At 31.9% G+C, this 23,421-nt stretch overlaps 1 protein-coding gene across 2 annotated transcripts in view; it reads right to left on the reverse strand.

The window, feature by feature from the left end:
* Positions 1 to 23,421, reverse strand: part of SPR (Sex peptide receptor) — a gene marked incomplete in the record, with an annotated part of 538,241 nt that overhangs the window by 386,229 nt on the left and 128,591 nt on the right. For both annotated transcript variants that reach the window (XM_067045511.1, XM_067045510.1), the window contains 1 exon segment: positions 6,940 to 6,971.

Here is a 23,421-nt window from a genome sequence, read left to right on the forward strand (position 1 = left end):
TATATAATATAAATATATAAATACAAATACATAATATAAATACCTTAATATATGAATAAATCTCAATATAATACGTGTATGGAGAACCCCTAGTCGGATTTAGAAACGCTGAAGCCCCGTACACGGCAATACAGTCCTTGAAGAAGGCTAGTGGAGTCCGATATTATTACTATATTGCCACTTTTGTATATTTGTCATGCAAAAGTAAAGAGTGAATGCTGTGGCATTTACTTCTGCAGTATAAATATTAGAGAGATGATGCAATTTCCTCTTATGGGTTGTGTTTTGTGTCACAAAGGCAGACCCTGTTGCGTTATCTGACTTCGAGCCATTATTTAGCGGTACATTTTGGTAGAGTTTGTAGCAGTTCTCGGAACTTTTCTTGATATTTTGACGTGGTTATATTTTGTTTGCGGTATTTGAATAGTTGGAGATTTACATTTGGGCATTGGTAGGTCCAGGGGGGCGTGTTATTTTGTGGTATATTGATGGCTATTGCTTTTAATTCTGTGACAGTAGCCGATAATCGTTCAGCGAGAGGTAGTGTTGTATTTATCTTCTGTTGGAACTGTCTACAGAATTTAGGATTGAAAATGTATTTATAGGTTGGATACGAGGGTTGCAGGTATAGTCGGGAAAAATAATTTGTAGGTAATATCTGTCGTCTAAATAGTAGGGGTGATATTCCAAATTCAGCACATAAACTTAAGATTGGACTAGTTCTAAAGGCACCTGTGGCAATGCGGATTCCGGTGATCTGAACGGTGTCGAGTTTGACTAGGCTTCGGAAGCGAGCTGAGCCAAAACTTCCATAATCAAGTTTGGAGCGAATTAAGGCTATGTATATTTTCAACATCATTGATCTATCAGCTCTCCATGATGTTTTGCAGAGTACTATTAAGATTTTAATTTTATTTATGCATATGTTTTTAAGTGTACTGATATGGTGGTTCCAAGAAAGACGCCTATCGAATATCAGGCCTAAAAATCTATAATGTTCGACATACGGTAACGGAGAATCTCCTAAGATAAGTTCTGAGGATGGAGGTGTTATTCTTTTTCTGCTGAAATGTACACATTTAGTTTTTTCGGTTGAGAAGGTAAGGCCCGAGCTGGTTGACCAGTTTTTTAATCGTTTATGAGGTTCTTGTAGTTTGATTTTTATTTGGTTTATGTCGTTTGAGTGGTATAGATAGTAATGTTTGCAGAATGAGCTTAAACAATTTTAATGTGATGTATATATATTTTGTTGTCTAAAAGTATTTTGTATGTTAGGTTAACTATTTTCGTTTTCGATTATTAAGCTCAAAACGTATAATAAATCAAAGATGTAATGTAAGAAAAAAAGGTTAAAATTTCGTCTTTGAATGATTCATAAATGATTAATATGGAAATTACGACACACCATATGCGGAGCCTGGTTTCGCTACGACACAGAATCAAGCCTAGGTAAGATTGTGAACTATAATAACTTCTGAATTTGTCATTTTACTTCTGTTACGCAATAATAAGATTACGTCAATTTATTTATTTTAGAACCGATTGGCATTCAATAAAGGTACATAAATTTCAGAAAAAATATTCATTTGTCAGCTATTTGGGTACGCTCCTACAATTAATTACATGGGGTATAATCTTCCTGCATATGATTAGAAAGATAATTCTAAACTTTGCTTATTTGGGCTCCGTATCACTCAGTCTGTCAATCAGTCCAGGGTTATATGTAAATCATTCCTGAATTTAAATTTAAATAAATAAATAAGTTGTAAAATTTGTTTCACAGCTGGGTAAGTCTTTTTTTCCTTTTAGAAATAATTTTTTTTAAATTCCATTAAAAAAAAAGATTAATTTGCAACTCAAGATAGAAATAGATACGTTTGTTACACAATTTATCAGTAACATAACTGGGGTAACCTGAAGATTTAGTTATTTAATCCGAAAAAAATAAAACATCTTTTCATTCGGAAACATGATAGGTATTATCCGTTTATTCTTCAATAACTCAAAATAAATTTATAATAATACTTGGAAGGAGTAAACAGGTCTTTCAACACGAAGCTGAGAGAATTTCTCCTTATAATTAAAAAAATCCATTATACGAGATGACGCCATTTAATTTTGAGCCCCAAAAGAATATCTTTTTATGCTTGAAAACCCCAGAAAAGTCCCTGCTATTCTTATACTTGAAAACCCAAGAGAAGACCCTGGTATTCTTTTACTTGCTAATGGTGAAGGGCGGTCAGGGCTTAGAGCCTGTCACTGTTTACCCTCACTTTTGGTTTAAGGAGGGGGCAAATCTTGTTTAGTCTGCGTCCCAAGCCAATAATGTTTGGGTGAATTGCTCTTTTGTTATGCATTCTAGGGTTGTTTACTCTCGATCAGGAAATCGTATCGCCCAGAGTAACCACTCACGCCAATAGCGATATTGAGACAATTACATTTCTACTCCCTGCTTCAAATATCAGCTAATACTTCTTTGCTGAGTGGTGCTTACTATTAGTGAGTATTGTCCATTCTGGAAATACCCTTTCTCCTACTTTTTTTTTTTTTTCATACCCTCCTATAATGATGTTATTGAATATCTGGTACATACATATAGGAGGTATGCTATATGTATATCTGGGTGATGATACCTTTCTCCTACTAAAAACATTTAAAGTTTAATAGCAACGAGATAGATTCAGCTCTACGAGATTATAATAAAAGCAGCAACTTAGTAGTCCAGGAGCCCGATGCATAAAATCCATCTCCCAATCATTTTAAAAGTTAGTTTCTATTACGGTCAACATAGAGAAAACATTTGGCGGTTAATTTAGTTAAGTAACGAACCAGATCTTTTTCTTTTTGTTAAAATCCCAAATCGTGCATTCTAGTGAAAATTATGGAATAAGTAATTAAACAACATTAAATTCTGCGTCAAATGAGTTTCATGACATAATGATTCGGTGAAGTAATACATCGTTAACTACGATCCGTCGTAATAGAATTAAGTAAAACATTTTTTTTTAAAAGACATCAACTTTTAATTAATTAAAAAAATGGAAGTACTTATAAACTTATAGTAATCATAAAATTATTTTTCTTTAATTTTATATATTGATATTTTCAATTGTACATAAAATACATCAAGTAAATTTGAAGTAATACTATAATGATATGGTACAAGCATGTAGGGAAATTACCCATTGGTATAACTCTAAAAAATGTTAACAATATAAGGTCTTGAGGCCATCTTCTTTTCAGACGATCGTTGTTGTCTTTTCAGTCTTGCGTGAGGATTCCAAGTTGAGTCATTTGACTAGATACAGTCCAAGGTAGCGGATCTGTTCTACAGAGGTATGTGCGACATTATTAAACTATACTCTGGGGCAGTCGGCAGGTTTACGACAAAGGGTAAAGGTGATTTGATGGGATTTGTTGGAATTTATTTTAGTCCTCCAATTACGACACCTTTCTTCGAGGGCTGTGGTATGGATTTGCAGAGTTTGGAATACAATTAAAGGGTTATTATTAACTGGGAAAACACATCGGCATACGTGGTGACGATAAGTGTTACGATTGGTTGGGATGTCAGCTGTATAGACGGTGTAGAGGATAGGACCAAGGATACTACCTTGAGGAACACCAGCGGACTGAAACTAGTGAGATAAGAGAAAATTAATTTTTAATTTTGCAAAATGGACAAACGGAACACAGTGATTCTTTCAAATACATTGGATTGTAACAGGACATGACCCCCTTTTCTATCCATATTCAATTTTACAATAACAGCATAACTTATGTAATGGTATATCTATTTTTTTAAAACTAAATCAGTTAAATTTTTCTTAAAATAGATCATCTTTGATATTTATGTAGAATATAACAGGAAACATAATCAAAAATTGAAAATTCAGACCCGAAAACAAATATCTGACTTCAATTATGAGGAATAGCAAAAAACATAGTTCGATGCTAACCTCACCAACAATTAAACATCTCTTCACTGTACTATTTCTAAGGCCCTTATCTTCTTCCCTCTCGTTTCATTCATCTGTTAAGACCTATTTTTTTTTTCAAATGAGCTAAATAATTAACGCAGGTAGTAAAAGGTAAGACACAACACGAATTACTTTTCTTTCTTGCACAGTACTGCACTACTAATTCACATTTAATTTCTGTTTTTAGAGGGTTCGGAAAAAAAAAAAAAAAAATAACGCACCCTTTCTTTTAATATGCTTCTTTAAGAAGGTTTATTTTCAAGAGAATGGACACAATAGACTTTTATGGTAAAGTAAATCACACGAAAGAGAATGCATTTTATAGGTCTTATTGTTTCTAGCGTACTTTTTAGAGTGATGTCACAAACGTTAAAGTTGTATCTAGGACCATTGCTGTCATTCCGTCCCTAAGGAATGCGCCCATGTCAGCATACCTTGTGTATCCCTCACGGTGTCTTACTTCAACGAAGGTCCTCATATCTATGATGCCTCAACATCTCATTCTTGACTTTTAGGAAGGAAGTTATTATAAAGACGAAGTTGGAATATTTCCCATGAAATTTCCCGTATGAACATTCCGTTTTTTCATCCAACCTTCGTAAATTCTATAATGTATTATTTATATAAAACACCGAAATGTATTGTTTATTAAATATCCTAACAAATAAATGATGAATTTAAATCTTACCAGAACTTATGCAATTTTTATCAAAAATAATCACCCACATCAACCAAATGAATTTCTTCAGTAGATATACAGTAACAATTCCGGTAATTTTCCTTGAATCTTTATACTGCCTTGGTAGCAAGATCTATTTTACAATTCACAATGACAGTTCTAGCAATAACTAAATTATGTCCTCAGAGTTCTTGCGTGTATGTCTCTTTCATTAAGCCTCCACTGGGCTTCAATGCCCGTGATGATGGGATTTCCTAGGGTCATGGTTTACTGTACATGAAAAACTTAGAATAAATATTTTAAACAAGAATGGATAATATTTGTTTTTATTTTGTTTAATACTTATCCTATGACTATATTGGACTTAATTAATGTTTATACATATATTTATATTTTAATATTTATAATTAAAGTATTTACATTGATTATTGGCTATGTCAACAAGCTTACAATTTAAATAGTTTTACATAAATTTTTATTTAAGTTAATTATGTATTTTTTATGTATAGAAGGTTCCTTAAAAGATCCAGATTTTAGTAACTGAGAGAGATGCATAATAACCCAGGGTAGGATTTCCAACGTTTCTCAAGCAATATCGCCAACTTCCTCACAAAAGAATATGGAATTTTACGGCAATATTAATGGATTCCAGGCCTCCCTCACTCTATTCAGCTTTGAAGAGGGTAGAAAAATAAATCAGATGGGCAATAAAAAATCAAGTGATGTCCAGAAGCGGTCATTATTAAAAAATACTGCATTGTAGAGAAAGGTAAATGGGCAATTTACTCCTGAATAGTATGGAATTAAACCGCATTTTTCCTTATAATCTCCACCGATTAACATTAAGATAAATAAAGGTAAATTCATAGCTTTGTCAGTCATAAAATAAGATATATTCTACTAAAACACGAGTTAAATAAATGAGACGATTTAAATGATTCTTTCAAATAAGTAATTGATCTATAAAAGAGACAAAAGTATCATAACTAGAGATAGGATTTTTATGTTTTCACCTATTCTAAAACAGTTGGAAACATGTTTATGATTCCACGATTTTGAGTCATTTGTATGATTTTAATGTTTTTGATATTTTATTTTTTTTATTATGATATATTTTATTCCATATTTCACTATTCACATGGTAATTTTTATTTTTTTAACTGAAATCATATTTTTCGTGATTAAAAAAAAAAAAATCAATTTATGCATACATTGTACACAGTTCTCTTTATGTTGACAATTGCCATGTAATTCTCTATTCCAATTATATTTCTGGATATCCAATAGTTTCTAATGGTTTCTTTTAGCTTAATATTGGATCAAGGACTAGAATGGAGTTAAAATCTTCAAGTTCTCTAAAAGAGGCGAAATAACATCTGATTTTCATTTCATGGAGACATGTACTTTTTAAGCCAATATTGAGCAGAATATTAAATAATTGTTTAGTGTGCTCTTAAAATCATTTAATTTCATTCTGACGTCATTGGCTTTAGAAATTCATTACTTAGGGATTCCCCCGGATTTGGAAGTCAACAAAGCAGTAACCGGAGCCCAAACACTGGAAAAAATAGCAAAAAAAATAGTGAGGTCCAGAAAATTCTCTATTACTCCTCCTGCGTGTCAAAGCTTAAAGGGGTTTCTTCAATATAGGAGAGACGTAAATATAAAGTCTAGTTCCACATTTCTTTAATAAAACAGTTTATAAAAATTTAAATTTATTTATTTTGTATATATCATTGGTTTGTTAAATTTATAATTATTCGCAGTATCTATTCATCGTTTATGATTGATTTTATACTGCACTTTAAATATTATAAACTATTTTTTTTCTGTCATAAGAGCTATGGGATTTCACAGATTTTTGTCCTTGAAACGTAATAGCAATAAAGAAATCAATGTTGAGTTGATGCAACCCTTAAGGATGGACTGAAATATAGATTCGGGCTTCGCCAAAATCCACTGTGGAGTGGTGAGTAGGCTATTCCCCTACGTACTGATACTGATATAATTTTATTGATAATATTAACACTTATTGATTATTAGCTTGAGCTTTTTCTAAAACCTATGTACAGATAGTTGATAGTACTTCCATACATCAGAGAAATCCTAATATTGTATTAGGTTAATTTTTGTAGCTGTGACAGTAGTTATCATTACTACTGAAGTTCGCCGAGGTAACAGTATTGAATCTTTATACAATAGTTCTACCAATCTGATTACAATAATTCAACAACTAAAAAAAGAGGATTTTTAAATAAAATTAATATATGATTAACTTACCAAACTTCATAAAGGGAGATTCCATTTACATCCTGTAACAAACATGAATTTTAATCTATCTTTGTAAAAATAGTCCAGAATATAAAAAAAGTCAATACTTTTTTGTTGTCACTTTTTTATGACTGTAAAATATTATCACTATTAATATAATATTATACCATGGCTGTTTGCAATATCAGAGGCCCGATACGTTTCTTACAGCCGGGAGCCCTTTATTGTATGTTTAGTTTTGTAAAATAAATTGTGAGATATTTTGGAACAATTGAATGTCATCATATATTGAACAAAATTTAGTCCCTGAAGGAGCAAATAAAAGAGGGAGGATGGTTATTTCTCACGATGTTTCCGTGATGGCTGACGATCGCTGTCTTGAAATGACGGAATGAGTCCGGTCCAAGATTGCCACTATCTTCTCCTCGCAATATGATGGTGTAAATGTGGCCTTTCCAGTGGTTCTTCCGACGAACGCCTGTGACGACCTGTTGTAACATGTGATTCGCGCTAACTTGATTTTACATTGAAGGGGCATCAAAATGTTATTGAATAAATTTACAAAATCGGATGTGTAAATCTGACAATGATTGTGTAACTGAGGCTTACAGTTAAAGAAAACATCAGGCAAGCAGGGAAAGCAGAACATAGAGCATTATTTTTTTTAAGCTAACGTCAGGGAAAATCCAATAATAAATTTAATCTTCATTTCACAAATCAACCGTTCCTATTAATCTTTTTAAAAATATTAAAAATAATTATTACTTAATTTTAATCATCCACCAAATCATAAATATACTTTTTAATATATATATTTTTTTTATTTTTTAAATTATATTCCTGTGCGCACAACATTAGTTTATTTTGAATGATTAATAATAGGAACTCCCTCAATACGGCATTACAACTAATATAAAGTACTGATATAATGTGCACAAGGTTGTATATAAACGCATCTCTTGCTAAAATATTATGAACGTTGCTGATAATTTAATAAAGGGAAAATAAAGTCTTTCAATTTTATCAATTTTAAACTGAGAATCCAGACAGAAACCTTAACCCTAAACCCATAATTTCTTGATCGACCCCTGTCTACCTTGTCACATACAATAATACTTCCAATATATTGTCTGACGGCCGGTAAGGTACACCAGAGGTGATCTTCCCAACGATTCCAATCATCCTTCCTAAATTCGCTTCGCTGCCCTATCTCCAAGCCGAAGGGGTCACTAAACTGAAAGTGAAATCTATATATCGGAGGTTAACAAAGTTAATAACAAACTCCATGGATCTTCATAGTTACTCAATATTTTCTCATAAAATTTTAAATATAGATATAAATTTTTTTTTATTTCTCATTTCTTCTACGCAGTCAATATCGAATTTTGTCTCTATACTGACAGTCTAGGGACAGGGTAGAGGGCATTTAGAAACAAGAATAAAACGTGTCCCTATGTACACCTAAATAATATCGACTCAAAAATGTTGATCGTGTAAGGTGGGATTTATGTTGAACGTTATCAGTGACTCATAGATAATTGTTTTCATTATGATGATTCGTGGGTGCTAATTATGATCTAAGGTTAATTAGCCATGGTTGTGTTGTAAATTGGACATTTAATGTTTAAGCAGTCTATTAGAGATTACAAAGAAATTAGGTTAAATAAATATATTTCATACATGAGCGGAGATATGGCTATTAGTTTCTAATGTCTTGCAATTAAATAATAAATCTTATGGTCAGATAATATTTAATTCACTATAGCAATAAATAAATACTACAGATATGTTGTAGTTATATTGGTGGAAAGGATCGAAAATGACATTGCATTAAAATTTAAATATGTAGTGTTATATATCCCACCAATACTAATTGAAATATAATATTATTTCATTTCCTATTCCTTCAAGTGGACAACTGTCATCAAGTTCTTTTTTTTTTTCAAGAAATATAGGAAACGTAGGAGATCTTAATAGATCTTTATCAGAGAGTATTGGGGCAGAACATCATTCTAATAAAATATTGGAAAAATCAAATAAAAAGAAAAATAGCTTTATTCTTTGATATCAACATGAACAAAACACAAAGGTTACATACCCGGGACGTCGGGATACCACCAAACTATCAAGAATTCTTTTCATATGGCACGTGAATTAAAGTATCTATGCGAGATGCATTTATTCAAATTTTAGTCAAAGGTAATTGATTAAAATATAAGAATTCAAAACCTGACAAAATAAAAACGTAAAAATAAAGAAATAATTTTATTGAAAAAAAAATCTAATAACCTAAATGTAAATTCAGTTAAGTCAAGGACAGCACAGAGAAGATTAGCTTATATTTTCTGCAATTAGCGAAAGCTTGGGACATGTATAAGGATTTTTTTAAATATATGTGTTAATAATTTATAAACCTTATCGAATACTGAATATTGGAAACGGGCATCTTTTGGAGAACATAAACCCTATATAAATTATAATAAATATATTATATATACATTTTAAACCTAAAGATTTTTTTGCTTTCACTATTATAATTTTTTTTCAGACTTATTCGATATAATGCATTCCTGCCTTATTCATTTCTGAACCTATGTTTTGTATAATAGGCACTAGCGGAAATGAAATTCCTCTTTGCACATGAAAGGTTAAACATTTGTAGACGATTGATTTCTAATGACCAAATATGAACTCTATTCAAAATAACATCATATATAGACTAATTAAAGCTTACTAAAATCATAAAATTCATCTCATTTCCGTCTTTAAGTTATAAAAATCAAAATTTTTCTTTTAGGGTTATTTTAGTATTGACTTTGTTGTTGAGAACTTGAAATTAAAAGAGAAGTAGACCAGAGTAATATCCAATTAGCAGGTAATGGTAAGGGAATGATATTCCGTAAATAGACAGTAACTGGAACTGTTGGTCCTTTTTCCCTGCTCCAATAACTGTCCCTTAGAAATAGATATGTTTCAGTAATTCAAAAAGGGAATCAATTATAAAGCTTTTAATTATGTATCTATTGTATCATTATCTAAAAAATTGTCAACTTTTCTTTCATCTCAACGCAAAGAAGAATTCCATTAGTCTAATCTTCCATTAGCCTCATGTAGAAAACAAAGACAAATTAAGCTCGTAGGAATGCAATATTTCAAATATTCCATACAAAATGCGATAATAATTAAATTTCCCGATTATTGAATTTTTAAAAAAATCCCTTATTGAAGAAGGGACGCAGAAGAATATTGTTCCCCAGCTAACGAGTCACGGTAACCGAGAAGTTTTAATGCCAATTCGGTGTCAGCTCTTATTAATTAAGCACCTCTAGAAGTTATTCATCGGGAGGAGGGGGGGGATTAAATTGGATTAGGTTTGGGGAAAGTAGTTCGATTTGAATTACAATGGACTTTTGTCTGCTGGGGATTTCAGTACGAATTCAAATCTGAATAGTAAAAGAACCGAGAATATTTGTTACTGGAGCGGAACACGGAAAAGCTAAGCTTTTCAATTTAGCATTAATTCATAGCCATAAGCATGATACCTTAACGAGGGTAGAAATTGAAGAAAAGTTAAATGCCATAACTCTTTTATTAAACTAGACTGCATTCATATTTCCACTGATTAAATTTAATTATGAGAATCATTTTCTCTGTTATTATATCTTTTAAGAGGAAAACATGGTTTGGAGTGCGGTCAGTGAAGAACACAAATAAGTAAAATTGTTTTATTATTTATTAATAAATTATCGTGAATAATTTAATTCATATAAATAATTATTTATTTTGCTTATTTGTATTCTTCACTTCCTTTTAAGCTTTCCCAACCATCTTCTCCTCATATAATATCTACGGTCAACAATCAAAGCATTATAATTGTTTATTTCATGTTTTATTAGAGGAAAACACTAAACTTTGTTATTTTCCTCCATAATTAATAACATAATTATTATTTAACGGTATAATTATCTGGATAAATTAAATTAGGAAGTAATAAAATTTCACCTGATATAATGGAGTAACTTTATTAATGAATTATTCCAAAAATAAATACTTTGACAACTTGCAATAAGCCTGAATAATTTTTTTTTACAATATGAAAAGTATTTAAATTGTTACTTCAAGTTGTTATTATAATCTACAGGAATAGCACCCTGTATAAAGAAGTTACCTTCCTACAAGACCCAGCGGCTGGCACCCAGTCCGGGCTCTCATTCCTCCTTCGTACCTACAGGGTTCGGTTGGCACCTCAAAGACACCTCCTTTTTATTCACCTCCTAATCGGCTATATTACCTAAGTGAGCACGCATTGTCCTTAATTTGTATTTTTACGGTATCCAATCATTGAAATAATAATGCATATTTTTTGTTACGTTTGGTTTAAATATTAAAATACAATAGTACTTAAATTATATATTTATATTTTAGGCGTTTCGGGAATACTGAGCATCAGCATCTACAATTTAACAATCATTTGATAATTGCTTTTTTTCTACCTAATTATCTTTTCATCTTACCTATAACTAAATTAAACTAAACATTCATAGGCACTGCGACTGTCAACCCGTTAGTACTAAATATGACTCATTCAATTAATTCTGTTTACTGCATTTTATTTTGTCCTTGACTATTTCTATTGTACTTCAATTAATTATCTTTCATTAAACTCCAGCAACAAAAATCACCTTAAATACTATAAAACGAATTTAATTTAAGGTTTTTATGTTCCATATGTGTCTGATATAGCCCGAACCAGATACTAATCCTTCCATTACTTACTCCCTAACCACCCAAACCGACTAGTTTCTAACCGTTCTTCTTCTTCCATTTCTGACGATCCTCCCAGGTGACTGAAAAGAAGATGGCCTCGAGACTTTCTACTGTAGAATTATTATTAAAGTGCTACCAATGGGTAGTTTCTCTCCATCCATTTATCATTCCACTATGATCTTACAACAAATTTACTAGGTGTGTTTTTATGTGAATACTTTTGTAAGTATCATTAAATTAATAATATTAAATTTAAGGTTTATTACAAAGGCGCTTATTTTTCTTATCTCACCTATGTGATACAAAAAGACACAATTCTATAACTAACGATACTCCAGCAAAAAAAAATTAAGACCCATTTCTGAAAAACTATTTAGGAACTAATGCGTAATATTCAACAGTTTTAATAATATTAAAATTTAAATAAAATACTGTGAAGGTAACAGAAAAAAAAAATCAATAGCTAGTTAAAACTCGACGGTGGCTGTGGAAGAAACCTCGTTATCGCTTCACCGAAGTGGCCAGTTAAGACTTGGAATAAGAACTGATTAAACTTCAAGAAGGTTAATAGTTAAGTTTTCGATATAGCACAACAGCTTTGCATTTCACAATACCTTGATCTTAATTGAAAATAAATATAAAATTAAATTGATGGAATTATCTTGATTAAAAAGAAATATATTATATTTTTTTTCATTAAAGTATAACAAAAAGAATGTTTATTACATTATAGCCAGTCTATGTAGTTTGAAGTAAAGTGCAGACATAAAAAATAAGAACGAAAAAGTATTAAAAAAATAAGATGCAACAGAATCATACAACCAATAGAGAATCAGATACCCGTTCTGATATAAGAGAAGGGAAATACGATTCTCGATTCTTGAGACTATGTGCAGTATCTGGTAGCTTCATAAATATATATATTTGATAATACTGTTTGAAGAAATAGTTTAAATGTTGACATCACAAATAAACTGTAATAAAAATTAACTTTGACTAAGGAATACTCTCTAGAACAATACCCACGATTTCTGTTTTTACCCTAAGGGCCATTTTAAACCTTTTATTATTCCACATGGGGAAGATGATAACCATTAATAAACCTACGTAATGTTCACGTCACACAATTTATAATATACAACGTATGAAGGTGTCCTAGGCTTGGCTCTACCTATAACAAATTCCACCTAACTCCCTCCCCCTCCCCCTCTCAACTTCCCAAAAACAACCACATGCGAGTTTCAATATCAATTTTGAAAAAATTATCGATTTTTATCCTAGAAAAAAATCGCTTGAATCTTTTTCGGACTATGGAGATTTAATCTACAAATCTTGCTGCCAAAAAAGAAAAAAAAAAACGGAAATTTTCCTTTACTTAATTGTAAAAGTTTTTGAAAAAAATAGTTTTTTTTTTACTTGTTTTTAGTATATTTTTAAAATCGATTTAGCTAAATATTTTGATCCAGAGAACCATGAAAGAAATTTAGTTCTTACGAAACGATTTCTTGACTTAAACGACTTTTAGAAACACCTCAGGAACAAACTTCAAGCAGCACTGCGCTCTCTGTCAAAAAGACCATCCAGCAAGCTACAGAGGCTGTTAAATTTACAAAAATATGTAGAAAGTGAGGTCACACTTCATGGCATCAAAAAGCTCGGAACAAACTTGCACCCTGCCGCCTGAAACTCAAAATTTGGAAATTTTCTCAAACTTGAAGTCATCAACTCACATCACCAAACCGCTGCCGTCTACTTCAAAAACTCCAGATAGATCTCGACACTCCCAGTTCCAACAATCGAAACAGCTCCTTATACCCCAGCTCCGCATATATCACGACTAGCCCAGCCCTCACTCAGTACTTCCAGTCAATCAAACTATCCATCCCAAGCTCCTGATCCATATCCTCATAACTAAACTCCAATGGATATAACGTCCATCCTCACATCATTTCTGAAAGATCTTCACAAGAGACTATCAAACCCCTCATTAACCTTCTCACAAGAATACTATCTGAAAGCCCACTTCATTTCCCCCGATGAGCACAAACCCCCTAGCTGTTGTATTATGGAATGCTAATGACTTACAAAATCACAGTGACGAACTTGACTTATTCCTACATTTGCATAGCCCTACTGACTGAAACATATTTCACACACAAGACACACTTTTACATACGTGACTACAACACTTAAAGATCAGACCACCCAGACAGCAATTCCCATGCTGGTTCTTGCATCCTTATCCACAAACCCTTACCCAATTCCCTTATTCCTTCCAATCCAACTGATGCTATCCAATCAACCTCGGTTATCATTTCAAATAGCCCTTTCCATGTTACCTTTTCAGCTGTATATTGTCCTCCTGGTAATAACCTTTCTTATAACCTCCTTGATTCCTTTTTCCGAATCCTTGAACCGCGTTTCATTACTGGAGGAGACTACAATGCTAAGCACCAACGATGGGGATGCCGCACACCCAACTCCCGTAGTAACATCCTATCCCGTGTTCCACCTCCAACACCTATTCCATTCTCTCTCCCAAATATCCGTCTTATTGGCCTACATCCCTCAAAAAGCGCCCTGATATCCTTGACATATTTATCACCTTCCATATGTCTCCCTCCCAAGCCATTGTTGAATCCCTGGACGACCTTTCATTAGATCATTGTCCAGTTCTGTTTTTTTTTACATTCAAGCTTCATACCTAAGCCTGCCGCTCCTTCATTGATTACAGGAAGAGTTGACTGGAATAAATTTAAATGTGACCTGGAAACTAAACTAGACTTTAACATTCGACTTGACAAACAAAAAACAAGACATTGACGAAGCTATAGAAAAACTCACAACAACAATAAGAACAAGCATAACTGACAATACTTCGACTAATAAAATTAATAACAATGAGCAAATTAACCTGGCACAGCATATTCATATCTTATTAAGGGAAAAACGCAGACCAAGATCGAAGTGGCACAGGACCAGATTTCCAACTGACAAAACATTACACCAAATTGACTAACAAACTTAAAGTAGAAATAAGAAAATACAAAATTCAAAATTTAATTAACTTTACTGAGAATCTTACAACTACTGACAAATCATTATGGCGGACGACTAAATTGTTGCTGAATTTTAAAGACATTAACTATCCTCTTCTAACCGAATCCCAAACCTGGACCCAAACTGACGAAGAAAATTCGCAAATATTCGGACAACACCTTTCTAAAACCTTTATTCCGCATCCTGAAGTCCATAACCCAACTCATCTTGAATGTATTGAAGCAGAACTAAATATTCCACTCCAAATGATCCTTCCACCTAAAGCATTTCATCCATTAGAAATATATATCCAGTATCATTCAGAGATTACCTAACCACAAAGCTCCTGTATATTACCTAATAACATCCCATATCCTAAAACTTCTTCCTAGAAAAGCCATACTATTCCTCACCTACATATATAACGCCGTTCTCCGTTCCACATATTTCTCTGACCCATGGAAATTATCTATAGTCAAAATGATACCCAAACCCCATAAGGCAGCACAATACCCATCTTCCTACCCAGGAATCCTCAGGGCAGTATCCTCGGTCCCATCCTCCACACAATCTATACAGCAAACATCCCAACCAATCCTAACACTATCCTCACCACGTATGCCGATGACACATGTATGCTCCCTGTTAATAATAACTCTTTAATTGCATCCTAAACTCTTCAATCCCATATCACAGCCCTCGAAGAATGGCGTTGTAATTGGAGGATTAAAATAAATTCCAAGAAATCCCATCAAATTACCTTTACCCTACGACATAAACCTACTGACTACCCAACAGTATACTTCAATAATGTTACCCTTACCCCTGTTGAACAGATCCGCTACCATGGACTACATTTGGACCAACGACTAACCTGGAATCCTCAAAAATGACTGAAAAGACAGGAAACTGCACGTCGATTTCGACTATAACAACACTTACTAGACAAACGGTCCAAACTCAAATTCATTACAAAAGACTGATTTACATGACAATTATAAGGCCTATCTGGGCGGCGTTGAGCTTTGGGGCTCCACTAAACCTTCGAATTCCTCTCGTATCCAATCCTTACAATCCAAAATCCCTCGTAAAATCCTAAATGCTCCCTACTTTGTCACAAATAAAATCATCCACAAAGACCATAATGTTCCATTTGTAACTGATCTAGCCCGAACCAGATATCAATCCTTCCATCACAAACTCCCTAACCAGTCAAACCCATTAGTTTCTAATCTGCTTTCACTTTTATTCCGGACAACCCTCCAACGCGTCAGAAAAGAAGATGGCCTCGAGACCTTATATTGTAAAAAGGTATTTAGAATGCTACCAATGGGTAGTTTCTCTACATGCTTGTACCATACCATTATGATTTCCTCAAATTACTTGATGTATTTTATGCAACTGTACATAAAATACATCAAGTAATTTATAAATATCAATAAATAAATTAAAAAATAAATATATTTAACCCCTTAACAACGACTATAAATATTTTTAGAAAATATTGATGAATATGACAAACCCTCAGGGTATGAATTACTTATCAAAGACAAAAGAATTGGTTAAAACATCTTTCTTTTTTCCTGCTCTTTCCAAGAAGAATATGAGGCATATGGAAATATCAACGTCAAAGGAAGGTAAATAATTCTTGATGCTTACTACCTTATTCTTCGTAGACATTAAGTACTCTTGAGGCAAAGTAGGAAAAGCTTATTGAATTTCTGAATATAGAGGGCACGTGCATGACATGGGTTGATAAAATAATAAAACCTCAGGGGAAAAAAGAGACTGAGTAAATATTGAAGTAGTATGAACTAATAAAGGATTTCGTAACCAAGTTTATTCAACCGAAAATATCTATTAAATGTGATTACATGCCAATTCAATTAAACATAGTTAATTCTACGAACTAATCTATTTATTTGCAGCTTTAAAATTACTGAGAAATATTTCATTTGAAAGACACATCCATGAGAAAGTAATAGATCTTTCGATATTACAACACTTAAGTATCGTTGAATATTTTATTTAGTCGGTGTTCGTGTAAAAAGCTATTGCTAATTTATACTTAAAAAGTTTAGGGATACGTTTTCAATACATAGGTAAATAAAAAAATATGACTGCAAAAACTGTTGAATTAAAATTTGGTACGGATCATACATCACTTAACTTCCACTTTCCTTAAAAGGTAGAAATTTTTATCATTCTGTCATTACGAAATATCGTATTTAAAGGTTTTTTTGACAAGGATATGAAGTTTATTCTAGCCTAGAATACAAGAGTATTACAAAATATAACAAAGCCGTATACACATGATTGAAAATCGGGAGATATCTCCCTCAGCCGTCTTCGATTTTCTAGTTTTCATTTCTGCATTTTTCTCTAACAGTTAATTGTAAAATTCTTTCATAGTTTATATCTATCGATCTTCTACTTCTATAAGGAATGTAAAATGGTTGATTATTTCATATAAACAAAATTAAGGTACTTAGTAGGAATATTATTTTTATTTTATATTCGACATTTTGGCTCCGTTTCAATGAGGATATGATCTAGCTGAAATATAAGAACATTTAATTTTGCTTTGATGTACCGAGTTTGATCAAAAGAGTTACCGCTTTTGAGAAAATACAATGCAAAATCAATTATATGAAGTGGCACTTCCGGGAAGTCGATTTTCAGGGATATATCAGCCTTAAATATGTAATTTCAGTTTTGTAAGACTTGACTGTTCAGAAGCAGACCATTTAGCGAGACTTAGTTTAAGGGCTCATGAACCTCAAAACAGGTTCTTATAAATAGGATAAAGTTAAAAATATAATAAAAATCAGCACTTTGTAGATAGATGTGTTTGGTTGATTGTGCAACTATAAGCCTCATTTAACGTAAAATTAAAATTATTATTAATATCTAATAATTCCTAATATCTATACGGACATAAAAAAAATGGTTTATTAGTTGTATTTATTTTCGTTGTAAATAATACTTTGAGTTTATATTTGACAGTAATTCCACCATTTTCTCTCCATTCCATTTCCTATAACATGTCTTGATACAACCTAAATTATGCTTGACACAGCTTACTAACTAGTGGAGATGATTATATTATAGCATATCTATCATAATTATTCAATTATAGTGATTCTAATCACCATAAAAAAGCTTACTAATAATATACTTTAGATAAATAAATGTAATTTCAAGAGTAACACCACCTAGTGTCCAATATTGTCCCTCACAATCAGTGGCAGGGGACTTCTACAATAATCCACTCCAGCTAACAGATGTTCCGCATTGAGACACAGGTGTATCTACCTCACAGACATTATCCCCATACGGATACAACAATAGGCAAAGGGAAGGATTCACCTGAGCCACAAAATAAAAGGAAATCCCACCTTTTTTTAAACATAAATCATAATATTTGTATATGTGTCTCTGTGTGGGTTTAACCGTCTTTATGTAAGTCAATCCAATATACGTTCAACTTTTGAATAACCATTAAAAAATTATATATATTTTTTTTTTGTGTGTGTGTGTGTGTGTGTGAGAGAGAGAGAAGGGGAGGGAGAGCGAGAGTTTGTTTAATTTATTTGTTAATTTCTGAATAAATGTTTCATTTAGTACGGTAGATTTTAAATTATTACTCCAATTCTGTTGCAGGGTGAAATTATTAGGTCAATTAGATGACATTTTAATTACGAGGATTCATATTAATTATGAGAGTTGTTTTATTAATTTATAAGGCCTCCTCTGGTAAATATCTTTACTAAATAATAATCTTTACCAAAAAAAATATTTTTTTTGCACCTTCATTAAGACGATTTCTAGATTCGCCCCTGATTGGAAGGATCTTGAATTAAAAAACATCACTGATCACTGGTAAGCCTAACTTAAAGGGTTTATATATTTTATTTTCTTCGTCCCTACTTTTATATTTCATAAAATTATTAATCCTTATTAAGAATTGAAACGTTTCATATTTTATAAGTTAAACAAATAAAATATATATTAACATTAACTATAAAAATGTACATGTTAACTATTTTAAAATAATCCATGTTATATAATATATTTAATTACGGGCAACTGACATGACAGAATTTGAAATTCAGTTAAATGAACTGTGAAGAATCATTTTAATTCTCCAAATATGTTACAATATAGAAGCAATCTTCTCGAGTGTTATTCAGGAGGCACCGACAGAAATTTGATTACTTGGAGAATTGAGTTCCACTCAATTTGGCAGGTATTCAGCTCTTCTGTTAGGTAAAGAGGTGAGAATTTTTTTAAAAAACACGAAAGAAAGTTAATTTATCTGATGCACTCTGAGATTTGCACTAGGTGGTTCGGATTAAATGTTTTCTAGTCAACACTAGAAACTTTTGACCTCATCCTCTTAAATAAACACAGATTATTTCCATGTATCCTGAGAGATACAAATAAATAATTCAACACATTTAAATTCAGTAGTGTATTATTTATAAGAAATATAAGAATCTAATAGTATCGATTCATATCAAATATTAAAAATGATTCAGGTGAAAATTGTAGATTACAATTAGTTGTTAATTAATTATGTGACCAAACTCGTAGGTGAAAAGAATCGGATCCAATGGTAAAAGAAAAAATTCAAATTTATTTTCAATTCAGAGAGTGTTATATTGTAATAAACATCAAGAGAACCAAAAATACAAAAATGAGTTAAACATTGATATGAAATAGTAAATAAAATATGTAAAAAAAACAAAACAATGTTAACAATTTTATTCATTATCATTTTTTTTTTTTTAATTCAACTTTATTACTCATGGGGAAACTCTTTTTTTTATGAGCACTTTCAGCTATATTTTAAAATGTTGTGACTGTTAATGGAGACCGACGTAATATTCACTATTAACTACTATTTTTATTTCCTAAATTTGTTTTGATTCGTATGTTTTAAAATCGATTACCGTATATTTATAAGTGTCTTAAAAGAATTCATATCTTAAGCACACGTTAAAAACAATGAAGTATGCTTTCTTTGACGCCTATTCAAACACTGGCTTTAGTAAGAGCTGTAATGCCCGAAGACAGTTGACTGTTCTGAACTTTCACGTCTCTTACTAAACTTCATGCCACGAGTTTCCCTTTTTTTCTCGAAATTCTTAACCACCCTAGCTGCCACGTGTTCGCCGAGCTACGTAATTAGATTTTCACTCTCTTGTCATTGTAACTAGAAGGGGTCGCAGCCAATGTGAGGTCCCCACAATTTTTTCTGATTTTTTTTTTTTGGTCTCTCCACAAAAAAAAACCTTCATTTAAAAAAAACTTTTTTAAGGATTACATATAAAAGTAATTCTGGTTATACTAGCATGAGAAAGATTTTAACATGGATTGTTCAATCCACGGTTATTATATCATAGAATAAAATTTCGCTTAAGTCAGAAGAATTTTAATTGATTGAATATAATCGATAGTGTATTTATTATTGTGAATACCTAGTACTATGGAATTAAAAAAAAAACAACAGATAATCATGAAGTATTGATTGATTGATAGATTGATTGATTAAGTATACCTACTTATCGTAACTTCAAAGAGCTTTTGTAAAACTTTAAATACATTACTCTTCAAACCAAGGATTCACTGTTCTTACTTTGACTGAATCGTATTATAACTACTTCCATAAATTATAGGAAAGAACTAAAAATTATAACTCATTACTCAGAATTTGATCAACATATTTAGATTTCTTGTCCTCTTATAGAAGGATTGGATTATTCCAATCTTTACTTCACAGAAAAATTTAAAATATCTAATACAAAACACCGAAACTATAACGATAATAAAACCCATAGTTTAGTTGTTTTGTTTTTTTAATTTATGCGCGGAGTAGATCAGCAAATAAAGCAATGAGATCTTATTGTGCGGGCTCAGGTTCGGGTCCGGCTGTGATAGGTAATTATCTGTTTTGTCATATCGTTGGTGGTTCGGACATAAGAGTCTCCAGCCTTTAGGGAAAACCTGGCGGTTGAGTGTGATCCTGACCATTTGTGCGAAAGAAGTAGTACAAGGTAGTTATGTTCTATTTCTTTCGCACAACGTTTCGTTTTCTTCTTTGGCCTAGAAACAGCAGTTCCTATCTGAGCCTAAAAACCTTCATTGGTCCTAATGGAATAGGTATTATATATTTTAATATAGATTACTAGAAACGTAGAAGTACACAATTTTCAGACTAATAACCCTTTTTTTTCTTTTCTCTTCTGTAATAACCCTGTAGGAGGCTCCTACAGGAGCGCCGTACACTGGTGCCGAATGGCCAAAAAGCGGAAAAAAATCAGTATCTCGAGAACGGATAAACATAGAAACTTAGGGCTGATTTCATTCGACTCAAAACAAAAAAATACATCAAGTTCAACCGTACTTATTGAAATTTTGAACAAAATTAAAGAACTAACGGGGAAATGAAAGCCTATTGGTTAGATAAAAATTTCTGAAATTTTCGGAATAGGTTGTACTCATAAAAACAAGTTGCAACGAGTATTTTCAGTGTATATTTAAATTAAATAATGCTTGCAATTAAAAATTCAAGAAAGCTTAAAAGACTAGAGAATTTTGTAAATAAAACTAAGGATTCAAAGTCAAAGGTTGTACAAATTGAAAAGACACTTACGATTTCAAATTTAAGGAAATTAGACTAACAATTCCTTAGCTGCATCGCTGAGTCCAGGAATTTTTCTTTGGTTCAGGTCTCTGGTTCGTCATAAACGGATCCGAAGTCTCCAGTAGCTTGTGGAACACGTCTTCGTTGGTACGATATACGAGACATTTTTCGTGTGTTTTTGATCTTGAAAGTCTTGTAATCCTTATATCTATTTTCTTATGCCTCTTCCAGCAATATTCTGATAGGGAGAATCGATTTCTGCACTACTTCAACACCATGGAACAAAATCGTATGCACCGTGAATGACAAGTACGATGAATACCTTTCAATGGCCATCTTTGCTGTTTCCTTTGAGAAGATCCCGGATTTTTCCGGGTTGATCATTGCAACCATTTTTCAAATTTTTTGTTGTAAGTAATGTGCAGTGTATTCCATACACTTGATTCTGGTGTGTAATGGAGAGATACCAAAATCAAGAGCATTCACATTAAGAGGTTTTGTTTGATTTTTGCTAAGTCGTTCATTTCCTTTCTGTGCGGTGTGATCGGGTAGGGAGATAAAGGCAGATGATTTTTGTTCTAAGTGATACTCCACATCTCGGAGAAAGCCGTAGCTTTTTTTGGAAACTTCGCTGTTCTCAATGCTTATATAAAATTGGTAACTTATCCTTATAACGTTGTAAAACGCTCTAATTTTTTGGCCCAGTTTAACTGATGTGTGGCTTAATCGACCATCATAGAGCAGAAAAAAAATTTATAATTTTTCTCTCCCTCTTTTACAATTATATATCACTCATTTAGAGTAGTGTATGATTTGGTCAAACTTTCATTATTCTGTGATAGGGCCTAAATTAATGGGAATACCCTTGAAACAGGGAAAAAAATCATAATGTTCCTAGATCATGTAGCTTATATATAATATGAGAATCACAAATTAGATAATCGAAATCAGCTCTTTCGAAATCCAAATTGTTTCCGCTCTGGCACCACTATGCGCTTGTATTTTTACATTTTGCAGATTCCATGCAATAAATATTTTTATAAAATGTTTTTGTAAATTGGGTTTGAGTGTCAATGTTGAACTATTAATTTAAAAAACATAAACGAAAGAAATTTTTTTGCATTTCTCTATAATCACAAAGCTAATATACCTTTAGCTACACAGTAATAAAACGTATAGTACAAGAGCCGGGAAGAAAAAAAAAAGCAGTTATCTCACCCCAATTTTTGATTACTCTAATGAAAACTATGTATAATTACTAGTCAAAATTGAGTCTGTCAAGTATAGGTAGGGGAAATAAAAAAATGGCGGCCGTTTCAAAACCATAAAAAAAAACATTAATTTTTCATTCGGAACTCTATATCTTGAAAACTAACTACAACACTAGAAAATCTAAGAGAACATTATTTAAAGAAGAGTAAATTTGCTGAAATATTAGCTCTAAAAGAGCTATTTACGTCCAATAGTAAAATTTCTTAAAAATCAACTGAAAGATTAGTAGTTAGTCAATTTATTTTGAGAAATCTATATGTAAGGAACTATGTGACGTACAGATGTCTATTAGCACTCAAATTAAAGCTATTTTAATGAACTATACAGACGTTTATGACTTTTACTTTCGTAGGAATAGTAGTTTTCATGATATCTGCTAAAATTTATTGATTTATAGTTGTTCTGACAATAAGTTTGATTTATGAAAAACATAATTTCAGAAATCATTGGACGTACAGATGTCTGCCAGCGCTCAATTTAAAGCTAGTTAAATTTACTACAAAATAGTAAATTATGTTTATCTTTGTAGGAGTAGTAGTTTTTATGATATTTCACAAAGTTAAAAATGTTAATTTCTAGTAGTTCGTATAAAATGTTGGATTTTTAAAAAAAATATATCTATAGATCCATAAGACGCACATATGTCTGCTAACACTCAAAATAAAGGAAATTTAACTTTCTATAAAGTAGTTTATGACACTTATCTACGTAGGGGTAGTAGTTTTTATGATATTCATATATGAATATTAATTTGGCAAATGAAA

Source organism: Halyomorpha halys, unplaced genomic scaffold (assembly GCF_000696795.3).
Source record: "Halyomorpha halys isolate HHAL.00 unplaced genomic scaffold, Hhal_1.1 Scaffold48.1, whole genome shotgun sequence".
NCBI lineage: Eukaryota > Metazoa > Arthropoda > Insecta > Hemiptera > Pentatomidae > Halyomorpha > Halyomorpha halys.